This window comes from Mesoplodon mirus (assembly GCF_964341445.2).
Source record: "Mesoplodon mirus genome assembly, chromosome: 12".
Classification (NCBI taxonomy): domain Eukaryota; kingdom Metazoa; phylum Chordata; class Mammalia; order Artiodactyla; family Ziphiidae; genus Mesoplodon; species Mesoplodon mirus.
Genome location: NC_138988.1, coordinates 56,427,119 through 56,440,048, shown reverse-complemented (window position 1 = coordinate 56,440,048; position 12,930 = coordinate 56,427,119). Strand labels below are relative to the sequence as shown.

The following is a 12,930-nucleotide window of genomic DNA, read 5'->3' as shown; positions in this document are numbered from 1 at the left end:
ATTTGTATTATTAGTATTCTCTTCAATATGATGTTTCTTTGTAGAAATATTTTAAAGTGACTTCATTTTGTGGGGAATAGTTAATCTATATAATATAATCCATAAACTTGTTTAACTCGTTAAATATAACTTCAATATGGTAAAAATAAACGGATAAATGAAGGGCGCCTCTGTGAAACACTCTGCATTGTGGTACCTCCCACCTTTTGAGCAGGAGGCCTCATGTCCCGTTTAGGACATATGACCTACTTATATGTGGTCTGAGTGAGGATTCTTGTGTCATTTGATATTAAATACTAATAAGGCCTATTTTTCTTATTAAATAATAAATATAAATAGAAGGTTCTTGAATGAACATGTAATGGATAATTTCACTGTTTGTAGAACTGTACCCCAACTCCTTACCCTCAGCTTAGTTGTCCCCACTACCTGCCTTGGACTTAGAATCTCCCTCATCTCTCTTTATATTTGAGTTTGGCCGGTGGTCAACATATCTCCTCCTACTACTACATTGTTTGCAGCGCACAGTGGGGGCTCATGGAGGATGGATGACGGTGTGACAGTGTTCTGGAACATAAAACTAGAGGAAAGCCTTGACAAAGATAACTTTAATTTCTTCCATTTTTGGTGACCAGATCTATGTTTCAGTTTTGTCAAAGTCAGAAGATAAAGGTGTCTGCTATTAGTACTATTGTTTAATATTTTCCTGGAGCTAATTAAAAGTAAAGAAAACAAAATACAAAGGACATCAGCAAGATAGCAGAATATGAGGCTCTGACTTTTCTGCCTCCCACAGATGCACTGAATGAACAGCTACACGCAAATCAATTCCTATGGAGAGAAATATAGAAACTAACTGAGGGACATCCCTGGTTGCACAGTGGTTAAGAATCTGCCTGCCAATGCAGGGGACACAGATTTGAGCTCTGGTCCGGGAAGATCCCACTCGCGGAGCAACTAAGCCCGCGCGCCACCACTACTGAGTCTGTGCTCTAGAGCCCACGAACCACAACTACCAAGCCCGCATGCCACAACTACTGAAGCCTGCATGCCTAGAGCCTGTGCTCCACAACAAGAGAAGCCACCGCAGTGAGAAACCCGCACACTGCAACAAAGAGTAGCCCCCACTTGACGCAACTAGAGAAAGCATGTGTGCAGCAATGAAGACCCAATGCAGCCAAAAATAAATAAATAAAATAAATTAAAAAAAAAAACTAATTGAGTTACTCTACACATTGGGTGACTGAGAAAATAACCTGCATTGAAACGAGTAGGAAAGCTAAGGTACATTCATGCTGTAAACCTTCTTGCAATCAGGAGGGAACCCCTAACTACCAGCTTCTCCCTGAGGAGTAGAGGGTTTGGACCACATGGCTAGCTCCTCAACTTTTGTGGCTGCTACCTAAGGAACTGACTCCCATATTACCTAGCTCTGAGAGCCAGTGGGGATCAGCATTTGTGAGTCCCCCAGGACCACATTAAACAAACAGGTGGTTTTAAACAGAAGTGTAAGTACTTACCATGGCTATACCTCTGGGCTCAACACAGAGGGAACAGGATAAAGCACAAGGTTATTAGTTTCTCCCTGATACTCTCAGTATGAGTTTGACTGCATACTTTTCTAGTTGCTGCCCAAGGATTGAGAGTTTCTAATCAGCTTGTGTCTGGAAGCTGATTGTGCTCCTCCAGGAGCCTGAAAGTGCTGTGGGCACTTCCCTCCCTGTCTCTGCCCTCACTCACTCCAATGATAAAAGTGAGTGTCCAGCTTCTTCCTGGAAGGAGCTTGTCCATGCATCTAGCACCCCGACTTTTATGACTGCCACTCAAAGGACTGGCTCCCAAATCACCTAGCTTAGAGAGCCAAAAGGGCTTGGCACTCACAAGTCCCCATTCACCACAGAAAACTAGTAGGCAATTTCCAACAGATGTGTGAGCACTTCCTGCCATTGTCTCCCCAGGCTTATCACAGAGGGAGCAGGCAAAAACACAAGTCTCAGTTTCTACCTGGAAGGGATTTAAATATATACTTTTTTAGCTGCTGCCTAATGGTTCTGATTAGCCTGCATCTGGGAGCTCTTGGAGCACATAATTAAAAGTTCTGTGGGACCCTGAATGGACGTGTGGAAACTTCCTGTGCCTTCTTCTCCTGACTTACCCCAGTGATAAAACCAAAGGAGATAAGTGATTTACATGTCAGGTAATTCAAAATGCTTGTCATCAAGATGCTCACTGAGATCAAGAGAGCAATGCATGAGCAAAGTGAGAATTTTAACCGAAAGAGGAAATATAAAAATACTAAAAAGAAATTGTAGAGCTGAAGAATAAGTGAAGTGAAAAACTCAAAAGAGCGGTTCAACAATAGACTTGATCAAACAGAAGAAAGGATCAGTGAGCTTGAAGATAACTCACTGGAAGTCATCCAATCAGAGGAGGAAAAAGCAAAAAGAACAAAAAAGAGTGAAAATATGGAGTGGGATGATACATTCAAAGTTCTAAAAGAACTTATGAAAGAAAGAAAACTACCAACCAAGAATACTTTTCTGGCAAAGTTGTCCTTCAGAATTGAAGGGGAAATAAAGATATTCTTAAACAAACAAAAGCTGAAGGAATTCATCCCCAGTAAACCTGCATTACAAGAAATGCTAAAGGAGTTCTTAAGCTGAAATGAAAGGATGCTAATTAGGAATATGAAAACATAAAAGTATAAAGCTCTCTGGTAAAGGTAAATATAAAGTTGTATTCAAAATACCTAATAATGGTGGTGTGTAAGTCACATATAAATCTGGTATAAAGGTTAAAAGAAAAAAGTATTAAAAATCTCTATAGCTCCAATACTTTTTTAATGGACACATAATAGAAAAAGATGGAATTGTGACATCAAAAACATAAAATGTGGGAACAGAGTAAATGTGTGGAGATTTTGTATGTTATTGAAGTTATCAGCTTAAAATGGAATGTTATAACTATAGGATGTTTTAGGCAAGCCTCAAAGAAAAAATGTATCGTAAAAAGATACTGAGAAAGATATGAAAAAAGAAGCAAATTGTACCACAGAAAATCATCAAATCATAAAAGATGAGAGAAAGAGAAGAAAATAGGAACAAAGGATCTATAAAACACCCAGAAAAGAATTAACAGAAGGGCAATAGTAAGTCTTTACTTGTCAAAAATTACTTTAGATGTAAATGGACTAATTCTTTAGTTGTAGACTGAAAGTGAAGGGATGGGAAAAGATATTCCACACAAGTGGAAAGCAAAAGAGAGCAGCAATAGCTATTCTTGTATCAGACAAAATAGAATTGAAGTAAAAAAACTGTAAAAAGAGTCAAGGTTGTTATATCATGAGAAAGAGGTCAGTTCATCAAGAGAATTTAACAGTTGAAAATATTTATGCACTCAATATTGGAGCATCTAAATTTATAAAGCAAATATTAACAGATTTGAAGGGAGAAATAGACAGCAATACAATGATAATAAGGGATCTCGGTAGTCCACTTTGAACAATGAATAGATCATCCAGACAGAAAATAAGGAAACACTGGACTTAAATTATACGTTAGATGAAAAGAATCTCACATACCTATACAGAACATCCATCTAACAGCAGCAGAGTGCACATTCTTCTCAAATGTACATGGAACATCTTCCAGGATAGATCATATGTTAGACCACAAAACTAGTCTTAACAAATATAAGAAGATTGAAATCATATCAAGCATCTTTTCTGACAGTAATGGTATGAAACTGGAAATCAATTACAGGAGAAAAACTGGAAAATTCACAATATGTGGAGATTAAACAGCATGCTCCTGAACAAACAGTTGGTCAAAGAAGAAATCAAAAGAGAAGTCAAAAAATATTTTGAGACAAATGAAAATGAAATGCAACATAATAAAATTATGGGATACAGCAAAAGTGATTCTAAGAGGGAAGTTTATAGTGATAAATGTCTACATTAAGAAGAAAGATCTCAAACAAACTAACTTTACCCCAGAAAAAACTAGAAAAAGGAGAACTACTAAGCCTAAATTTAGTAGAAGAAGGAAATAGCACAGATCAGAGCAGAAATAAATAAGAGACTAGAAAGATAATAGAAAAGATCAGTGAAACTAAGAGTTGGGTTTTTTGAAAAGATAAACAAAATTGACAAACCTTTAACTAGACTTAACAGAAAAAAAGAAGACTCAAAATCAGAAATGAAAGAGGAAAATTTACAACTGATTAAAACTGATGCCTCAGAAATACAAAGGATCATAAGAGACTACTGTGAACAATTATATGCCAAAAAATTGGATAACATAGAAGGTTGGAGAAATTGCTACTAGAAACATACAACCTTCCAAGACTGAATTGTGAAGAAATAGAAAATTTGAACAGACCAATAACAAGTAAGGTGATTGAATCAGTAATCAAAAATTCTCCCAACAAAGAAAAGTCTAGGACCAGATGGCTTTACTGATGAATTCTCCCAAGCATTTAAAGAATAATTAGTGGTAATTCCTTCTTAAACTCTTTCAAAAAGCTGAAGAGGAGGGAACAATTCCAAACTCATTTTACAAGCCCAGGATTACCTGATACCAAGATCAGAAAAGAACATTACTAGAAAAGAAAAGTACAGGCCAATATCCCTGATGAACATATATGCAAAAATCCTCAACAAAAATACTAGCAAACAAAATCAACAGCACATTAAAAAGGATCATATACCAGGATCAAGTGGAATTTATTCACAAGATTCATGGCTAGTTTAACATAAACCATCCATTGATTTGACATTTATAGTCAAATCAGTAAACATGATACACCATAATGAAGGGGGAAATAATCATGTTATATCATCTCAATAGATGCAAGAGAAAGAATTTGACAAAAGGCAATACCCTTTGAGGACAAAAGCTCTTGACAAATTGGGTATGGAAGGAATGTAGGTCAACAAAATGATAGCCATGTATAACAAGCTCACAGTTAACATGCTCACTAGTGAAAACTGAAAGCTTTTCATCCAGGATCAGGAATAAGACAAGGGTAGCCGCTATCACCACTTTTTTTTTTTTTGGTTTTTTTTTAATTAGTTTCTGCTTTATAACAAAGTGAATCAGTCATACATATACATCTGTTCCCACATCCCTTCCCTCTTGCGTCTCCCTCCCTCCCACCCTCCCTATCCCACCCCTCCAGGCGGTCACAAAGCACCGAGCTGATCTCCCTGTGCTCTGCGGCTGCTTCCCACTATCTATCTACCTTACGTTTGGTAGTGTATATATGTCCATGCCTCTCTTTCGCTTTGTCACAGCTTACCCTTCCCCCTCCCCATATCCTCAAGTCCATTCTCAAGTAGGTCTGTGTCTTTATTCCTGTTTTACCCCTAGGTTCTTCATGACATTTTTTTTTAATGCCATATATATGTGTTAGCATATGGTATTTGTCTTTCTCTTTCTGACTTACTTCACTCTGTATGACAGACTCTAGGTCTATCCACCTCATTACAAATAGCTCAGTTTCGTTTCTTTTTATGGCTGAGTAATATTCCATTGTATATATGTGCCACATCTTCTTTATCCATTCATCCGATGATGGACACTTAGGTTGTTTCCAGCTCCGGGCTATTGTGAATAGAGCTGCAATGAACATTTTGGTACATGTCTCTTTTTGAATTATGGTTTTCTCAGGGTATGTGCCTAGTAGTGGGATTGCTGGGTCATATGGTAGTTCTATTTTTAGTTTTTTAAGGAACCTCCATACTTTTCTCCATAGTGGCTGTACCAATTCACATTCCCACCAGCAGTGCAAGAGTGTTCCCTTTTCTCCACACCCTCTCCAGCATTTATTGTTTCTAGATTTCTTGATGATGGCCATTCTGACTGGTATCACCACTTTTATTCAACATAGTACTGGAAGTTCTAACCAGGGCAATTAGGCAAGGAAGATAAATAAAAGCATCCATATCAGAAACGAAGAAGTAAAATTGTCTCTGCAGAATACATGATCTCATATATAGAAAACCCTGAGAATGCCATCAAAAAATTGTTAAAACTAATAAATGAACTCAGTAAAGTTGCAAGATACAAAATCAACAAACAGAAATGAGTTGCATTTCTATACATTGACTACAAACTCTCTGGAAAAGAAATTAAGAAAACAATCTAATTTACAGTTGTGTTAAAAAAGAATAAAATCCTATGTAATAAATTTAACCTAGGAGGTGAAAGATCTGTAAACTTAAAACTATAAAACATTGATGAAAGGAACTGAAGAAGACACAAGTAAGTGGAAAGATATTCCATGTTCATGGATTAGAATTAATATTGTTAAAATATCCATACAAACCAAAATAATCTGTAGATTCAATGCAATCCCTATGAAAATTCCAATGGCATTTTTCACAGAAATAGAAAAAATAATCCTAAAATTTGTGTGGAATCATATGAAACCCCAAATAGCTAAGCAGTCTTGAGCAAGAAGAGCAAAGTTGGAGGCATTCTACTTCCTGATTTCAAACTATCTTACAAAACTATAGTGATCAAAATGGTATGGTATTGACATAAAAGCAGACACAGATCAATGGAACAGAATAAGGAGACCAGAAATGAACCTACATATATATGGGTCAACTAATCTTAAACAAGGCATCAAGAATATACAATGCGGAAAGGATAGTCTCTTCAGTAAATTGTCTTGGAGAACTAGATGTCCACATGCAAAAGAATGAAATTGGATCCTTAACTCACACCATACACAAAAATCAACTCAAAATGGATTAAAGACTTAAATGTAAGACCTGAAACTAAAACTTCTGGAAGAAATCATAGAGGAAAACTTCCTTAAGACTGATCTTGTCAATGATTTTTTTTGGATCTGACACCAAAAGCAGAGGCAACAAAAGTAAAAAATTAAGAAGTAGGGCTACATCAAACTGAATTGTTTCTGCATAACAAGGGAGACAATCAGTAAAATGAAAGGCAGCCTACAGAATGGGAGAAAATATTTGTAAACATAGATCCAATAAGGGGTTAATGTCCAAAATATGTAAGGAACTCTTACAAGTAACAGCCAAAGAAAAGGTTTAAGTTAAAAATGTGAAGTTTTTCTAAAGAAAATGTGTGGCCATCGGATATATGAAAAGATCCTTCACCTCACTAATCATCAGGGAAATTGTAAATCAAAACCACAGTTAACTATGTATCACTTCACACCTGTTAGGATGGCTCTTATCAAAAAGTCAAAAGATAATAGATGTTGGTGAGGATGTAGATACACTGGAAACTTGTACACTGTAGGTGGGAATGCAAAATGATGCAGCTGCTATGGGAAACAGTATGGAGGTTCTTCAAAAAATAAAAATAGAACTACCATATGATTCAGCCATCCCACTTGTGGGTATTTATCCAAGAGAACTGAAATCAGGATCTCAAAGACACATTAGTACTCCTAGGTTTATAGCAGCACTATTCACAATACCCAAGATATGGAAACAACATGTGTCCATTGATGGATGAATAGATAAATAAAATGTATAATGGAATACTATTCAGCCTTAAATAAGAAGGAAGTTCTGCAGTATGCAACAACATGGATGAACCTGGGGGACATTATGCTAAGTGAAAGAAGCCAGTCACAGAAAGACAAATACTATGTGATTCCACTTATATGTGGCATCTACAGTAGTCAAATTCATAGCATCAAAGAATGGAATGGTTTCCAGGGGCAAGGGAAATGGTGAAGTGGGGAGTTATAAATTAGCTGGCATAAAGTTTTAATGAAGAAAGATGAGTAAATAATAGAGATCTGCTCTACAACATTATACCTATAATCAACAATACTCTATTATGCACTTTAAAAAATTGTCAAGAGGGTAGATCTCATGTTAAGTATTCTTACCACAATATAAAAAAATAAAGTTTTTTTTTTAAAAAAAGACTGAAAATGGACTTCCCTGGTGGCACAATGGTTAAGAATCCGCCTGCCAACACAGGGGACATGGGTTCAAGCCCTGGTCCGGGAAGATCCCACATGCTGTGGAGCAACTAAACCCATGCACCACAACTACTGAGCCTGTGCTCTAGGGCCTGTGAGCCACAACTACTGAGCCCGTGTGCCACAACTACTGAAGCCCGCGTGCCTAGAGCTTGTGCTCCACAACAAGAGATGCCACCATTATGAGAAGCTCGCACACTGCAACAAAGAGTAGCCTCCACTCTCTGCAACTAGAGAAAGCCTGCACACGGCAATGGAGACCCAATGCAGCCAAAAAAAGACTGAAAATGAATTAACTAAGCATCAACTCAAGAAGAGAAAGATTAGCTCAACAAAGAATGCCCAAAGAAAGTAGAAGAAAGGAAAGATTAAAGTGCAGCTATCAATTATACAGAATTCAAAAGAATAAAAGAGAAGACTCAAGCTCTGGTTGTTTAAAAAGCCCTGACAAGATAAATGAGGGGGAAAAGGTATGAACAAATAAAGAGTGAAAGAAACATAATGAGAAATATAGTAGATGCACTAGAATTCTTTTTTTTTTGTATTCTCACTTTTTTTATTTACAAATTTGAAATTTATTACAAGAAACATTCTAAGTTTGTTTCATGATGAATTGTAGAAAATAAGCTACAAATTTGTATTTGTGAAAAACTTATATAGAATGCTTCTACATGATTCATAATTTTCTATCAATTTTACTAATTTATGTTTTTGTTAAATAATATTTTCAATTTTTGTTTTTTAATTATGAGAAATTTCCAATTTAGAGAAAAAATGAAATACCTATATACTCATTGCCTGGACTTAGTGGACATTAACATTTTATTCTATTTGCTTCTGGTTGCTTAATTTTTTTAAGAACTATAGTTGATTTATAACATTTTATTAGTTTTAGGTATACAACATAGTGATTCAGTATTTTTATAGATAACAGTCCTTTTAAATTACTATAAAATATTAGCTATATTCCGTGTGCTGTATAATATATCCTTGTGGCTTATTTACTTTACACATTGTAGTTTGTGCCTCTTTAGAATTCTTAAATATTTGATAAAATTGGAAAATCCTCCCTTAAGCAAACTTTCCAAAAAAGGAGCGCATTCTATATTTCGCTTTATGAGGCTGTTTTAATCTTGATGTCAAAAACAAAGACAAAACTAGAAATGAAAGTTGTAGAGTAATCTCATCTGTAAACACATATATGAACCAATCTTAACTAATTATTAATAAACTGATTGCAACAACATATGTTAAAGAAAAAGATGTTATGATGTGAACCCAGAATGCAAATATGGTTTATCATTAATTAAATCCATTAATACAACCTACTCAATTCACATATTTAAAAAGAAAAACCTTGTGTTCACCTCAGTATACAGAAAAGCCTTTGATAAAATTCAACACCACTTCAGGTTTAACAACAACAACAAGAAAAATTCTCTTCATTAACTGGTAACTGAAGGAAAACAATTTTTTGTTACCTTTCAATGGTCTCTACCAAAAAATTGCATATATGTTTGACTTTATAGTCAAATAGTAGCATCATTCTCTTTAAAATTAGAAAAAAAAGTCAGGATAATGGCTTCTATTCAATATTATACCTGTCCTAGCCAGTGTAATAAAAGAAGACATAAGGATTGGAAATAGAGAAAGAAAAAGAAAGCTGTCATACACACACACACACAAACACGAGGAAGTACACCACATGTGAAGTGAAATGCAAAACAATGCCTTGCCCAAGGATATAGAGCTGGTGAGGAGCAGAGCCAGGAATTCACATTTCATTTGGTTCCAAAGTCTGGAGTCAACAGCTTCTAATCTACTGTCCAGTGACCCACTTCAACTGTAATATAAAATGCAGTATTATTCCTCATAAATTTCCTTGCCAAAGTATTAGCCAAATTAATATATATGTGTGTGTGTGTGTGTGTGTGTGTATATATATATATATATATATATATATATCAGCAACATTTCATAATCTTCCTTTAGATTTTGTTTTTCCTGTTTTTAGATTTTTTCCATTCTTTCAATATGATAAACAGTGCACAGTGAATATTGTTGGTCTTTGTATGTATAAGTTAGTCACTTAAAATTTTTTTTTCAGTTTTTATATTTTATAATTAATTTTTATTGGAGTACAGATGTTTTACAATGTTGTATTAGTTTCTACTGTGTAGCAAAGTGAATCAGCTATACATATACATATATCCCCTCTTTTTTGGATTTCCTTCCCGTTTAGGTCACCACAGACCACTGAGTAGAGTTCCCTGAGCTATACAGTGTGTTCTCACCAGTTATCTATTTTATACATAGTATCAATAGTGTGTATATGTCAATCCCAATCACCCAATTCATTCCACCCCCACTTCCCCCCATACGTTTGTTCTCTATGTCTGTGTCTCTATTTCAGTCCTGCAAATAAGATCATATATACCATTTTTCTAGATTCCACATATATGCGTTAATATACGATAATTGTTTTTCTCTTTCTGACTTAGTTCACTCTGTATGACACTCTCTAGGTCCATCCACATCTCTACAAATGACCCAATTTCATTCCTTTTTGTGGCTGAGTAATATTCCATTTTATATATGTACCACATCTTCTTTATCTATTCCTCTGTTGATGGACATTTAGGTTGCTTCCATGTCCTAGCTACTGTAAATAGTGCTGCAGTGAACACTGTGGTGCATGACTTTTTTTTTTTTTTTTTTTTTTTTGTGGTACACGGACCTCTTACTGTTGTGGCCTCTCCCGTTGCAGAGCACAGGCTCCAGACGCGCAGGCTCAGCAGCCATGGCTCACGGGCCCAGCCGCTCCGCAGCACATGGGATCCTCCCAGACCGGGGCATGGACCCATGTCCCCTGCATCGGCAGGTGGACTCTCAACCACTGTGCCACCAGGGAAGCCCTACATGACTTTTTGAATTATGGTTTTCTCTGGGTATATACCAAGTAGTGGGATTGCTGGGTCGTATGGTAGCTCTATTTTTAGTTTTTTAAGGAACCTCCATACTGTGTTCCATAGTGGCTGTATCAATTTACATTCCCACCAACAGCATAGGAGGGTTCTCTTTTCTCCACACCCTCTCCAGCATTTATTGTTTATAGACTTTTTAATGATGTCCATTCTGACTGGTGCGAGGTGATACCTGGTTGTAGTTTTGATTTTCATTTCTATAATAATCAGTAATTTTGAGCACTTTTTCATGTATTTGTTGGCCATCTGTATGTCTTCTTTGGAGAAATGTCTATTAAGGTCTTCCGCCCATTATTTGATTGAGCTGCTTGTATATTTTGGAGATAATTCTTTGTCAATTGCTTCATTTGCAAATATTTTCTCCCATTCTGAGGGTAGTCTTTTCGTCTTGCTTATGGTTTCCTTTGCTGTGCAAAGCTTTTAATTAGGTCCCATTTGTTTATTTTTGGTTTTGTTTTCATTATTCCAGGAGGTGGATCGAAGAAGATCTTACTGCGATTTATGTCAAAGAGTGTTGTGCCTATGTTTTCCTCTAAGAATTTTATAGTGTCTGGCCTTACATTTAGGTCTTTAATCCATTTTGAGTTTATTTTTGTATATGGTGTTAGGGAGTGTTGTAATTTCATTCTTTAACGTGTAGCTGTCCAGTTTTCTGAGCATCATTTATTGAAGAGGCTGTTTTTTCTCCATTGTATATTCTTGCCTCCTTTGTCATAGCTTAGGTGACCATAGGTGCCTGGGTTTATCTCTGGGCTTTCTATCCTGTTCCATGGATCTATATTTCTGTTTTTGTGCCAGTACCATGCTGCCTTGATTACTGTAGCTTTGTAGTATAGTCTGAAGTCAGGGAGCCTGATTCCTCCGGCTCTGTATTTCTTTCTTAAGATTACTTTGGCTATTCAGGGTCTTTTGCATTTCCATAAATATCGTAAAATTTTCTGTTCTAGTTCTGTGGAAAATGCCGTTGGTAATTTGATAGGGATTGCATTGAATCTGTAGATTGCTTTGGGTAGTATGGTCATTTTCACAATATTGATTCTTCCAATCCAAGAACATGGTATATCTCTCCATGTGTTTCTGTCATCTTTGATTTCTTTCATCAGTATCTTATAATTTTCTGAGAACAGGTCTTTTGCCTCCTCAGGTAGGTTTATTCCTAGGTATTTTATCCTTTTTGTTGCAGTCGTAAATAGGATTGTTTTCTTAATTTCTCTTTCTGATCTTTCATTGTTAGTGTGTGGGAATGCAACAAATTTTTTTTTTTTTTGCAGTACACAGGCCTCTCACTGTTGTGGCATCTCCCACTGCGGAGCACAGGCTCCGGACGCTCTGGCCCAGCAGCCATGGCTCACGGGCCCAGCCACTCTGCAGCATGTGGGATCTTCCCGGACCGGGGCACGAGCCCATGTCCCCTGCATTGGCAGGCGGACTCTCAACCACTGCGCCACCAGGGAAGCCCTGCAATAGATTTTTGTGTATTAATTTGGTATCCTGCAACTTTACTAAATTTATTGATTAGCTCTCATAGTTTTCTGTTAGCATCTTTAGGGTTTTCTATGTATAGTATCATGTCATCTGCAAACAGTGACAGTTGTACTTCTTCTTTTGCAATTTGGATTCCTTTTATTTCTTTTTCTTTTTTGATTGCCGTGGCTAGCACTTCCAAGACTGTTGAATAATAGTCATGAAAGTGGACACCCTTGTCTTGTTCCTGATCTTAGAGGAAATGCTTTCAGTTTTTCACCATTGAGAATAACGTTTGCTGTGGGTTTTCCATATGTGGCCTTTATTATGTTGAGCTAGGTTCCCTCTCTGCCTACTTTCTGGAGAGTTTTTATCATATATCAGTGTTGAATTTTGTTAAAAGCTTTTTCTGCATCTATTGAGATGATCATGTGGTTTTTATTCTTCAATTTGTTAATATGGTGTATCACATTGATTGATTTGCATATATTGAAGCATCCTTGCATCC

General features: G+C 36.4%; 1 protein-coding gene across 4 annotated transcripts in view; it reads left to right on the top strand.

Moving 5' to 3' along the window:
* The window catches only part of ZCWPW2 (zinc finger CW-type and PWWP domain containing 2), a 151,839-nt gene that overhangs the window by 49,911 nt on the left and 88,998 nt on the right, over nt 1-12,930 (top strand). Inside the window, exon 1 of one of the 4 annotated variants that reach the window (XM_082639463.1) lies at nt 11,117-12,444. The exons of the other annotated variants lie outside the window; for them this stretch is intronic. The gene's annotated coding sequence lies outside the window, so the exon portion shown is untranslated. Of the gene's footprint in view, nt 1-11,116; nt 12,445-12,930 lie in introns of those variants that run through there. 4 annotated transcript variants of the gene reach the window in all.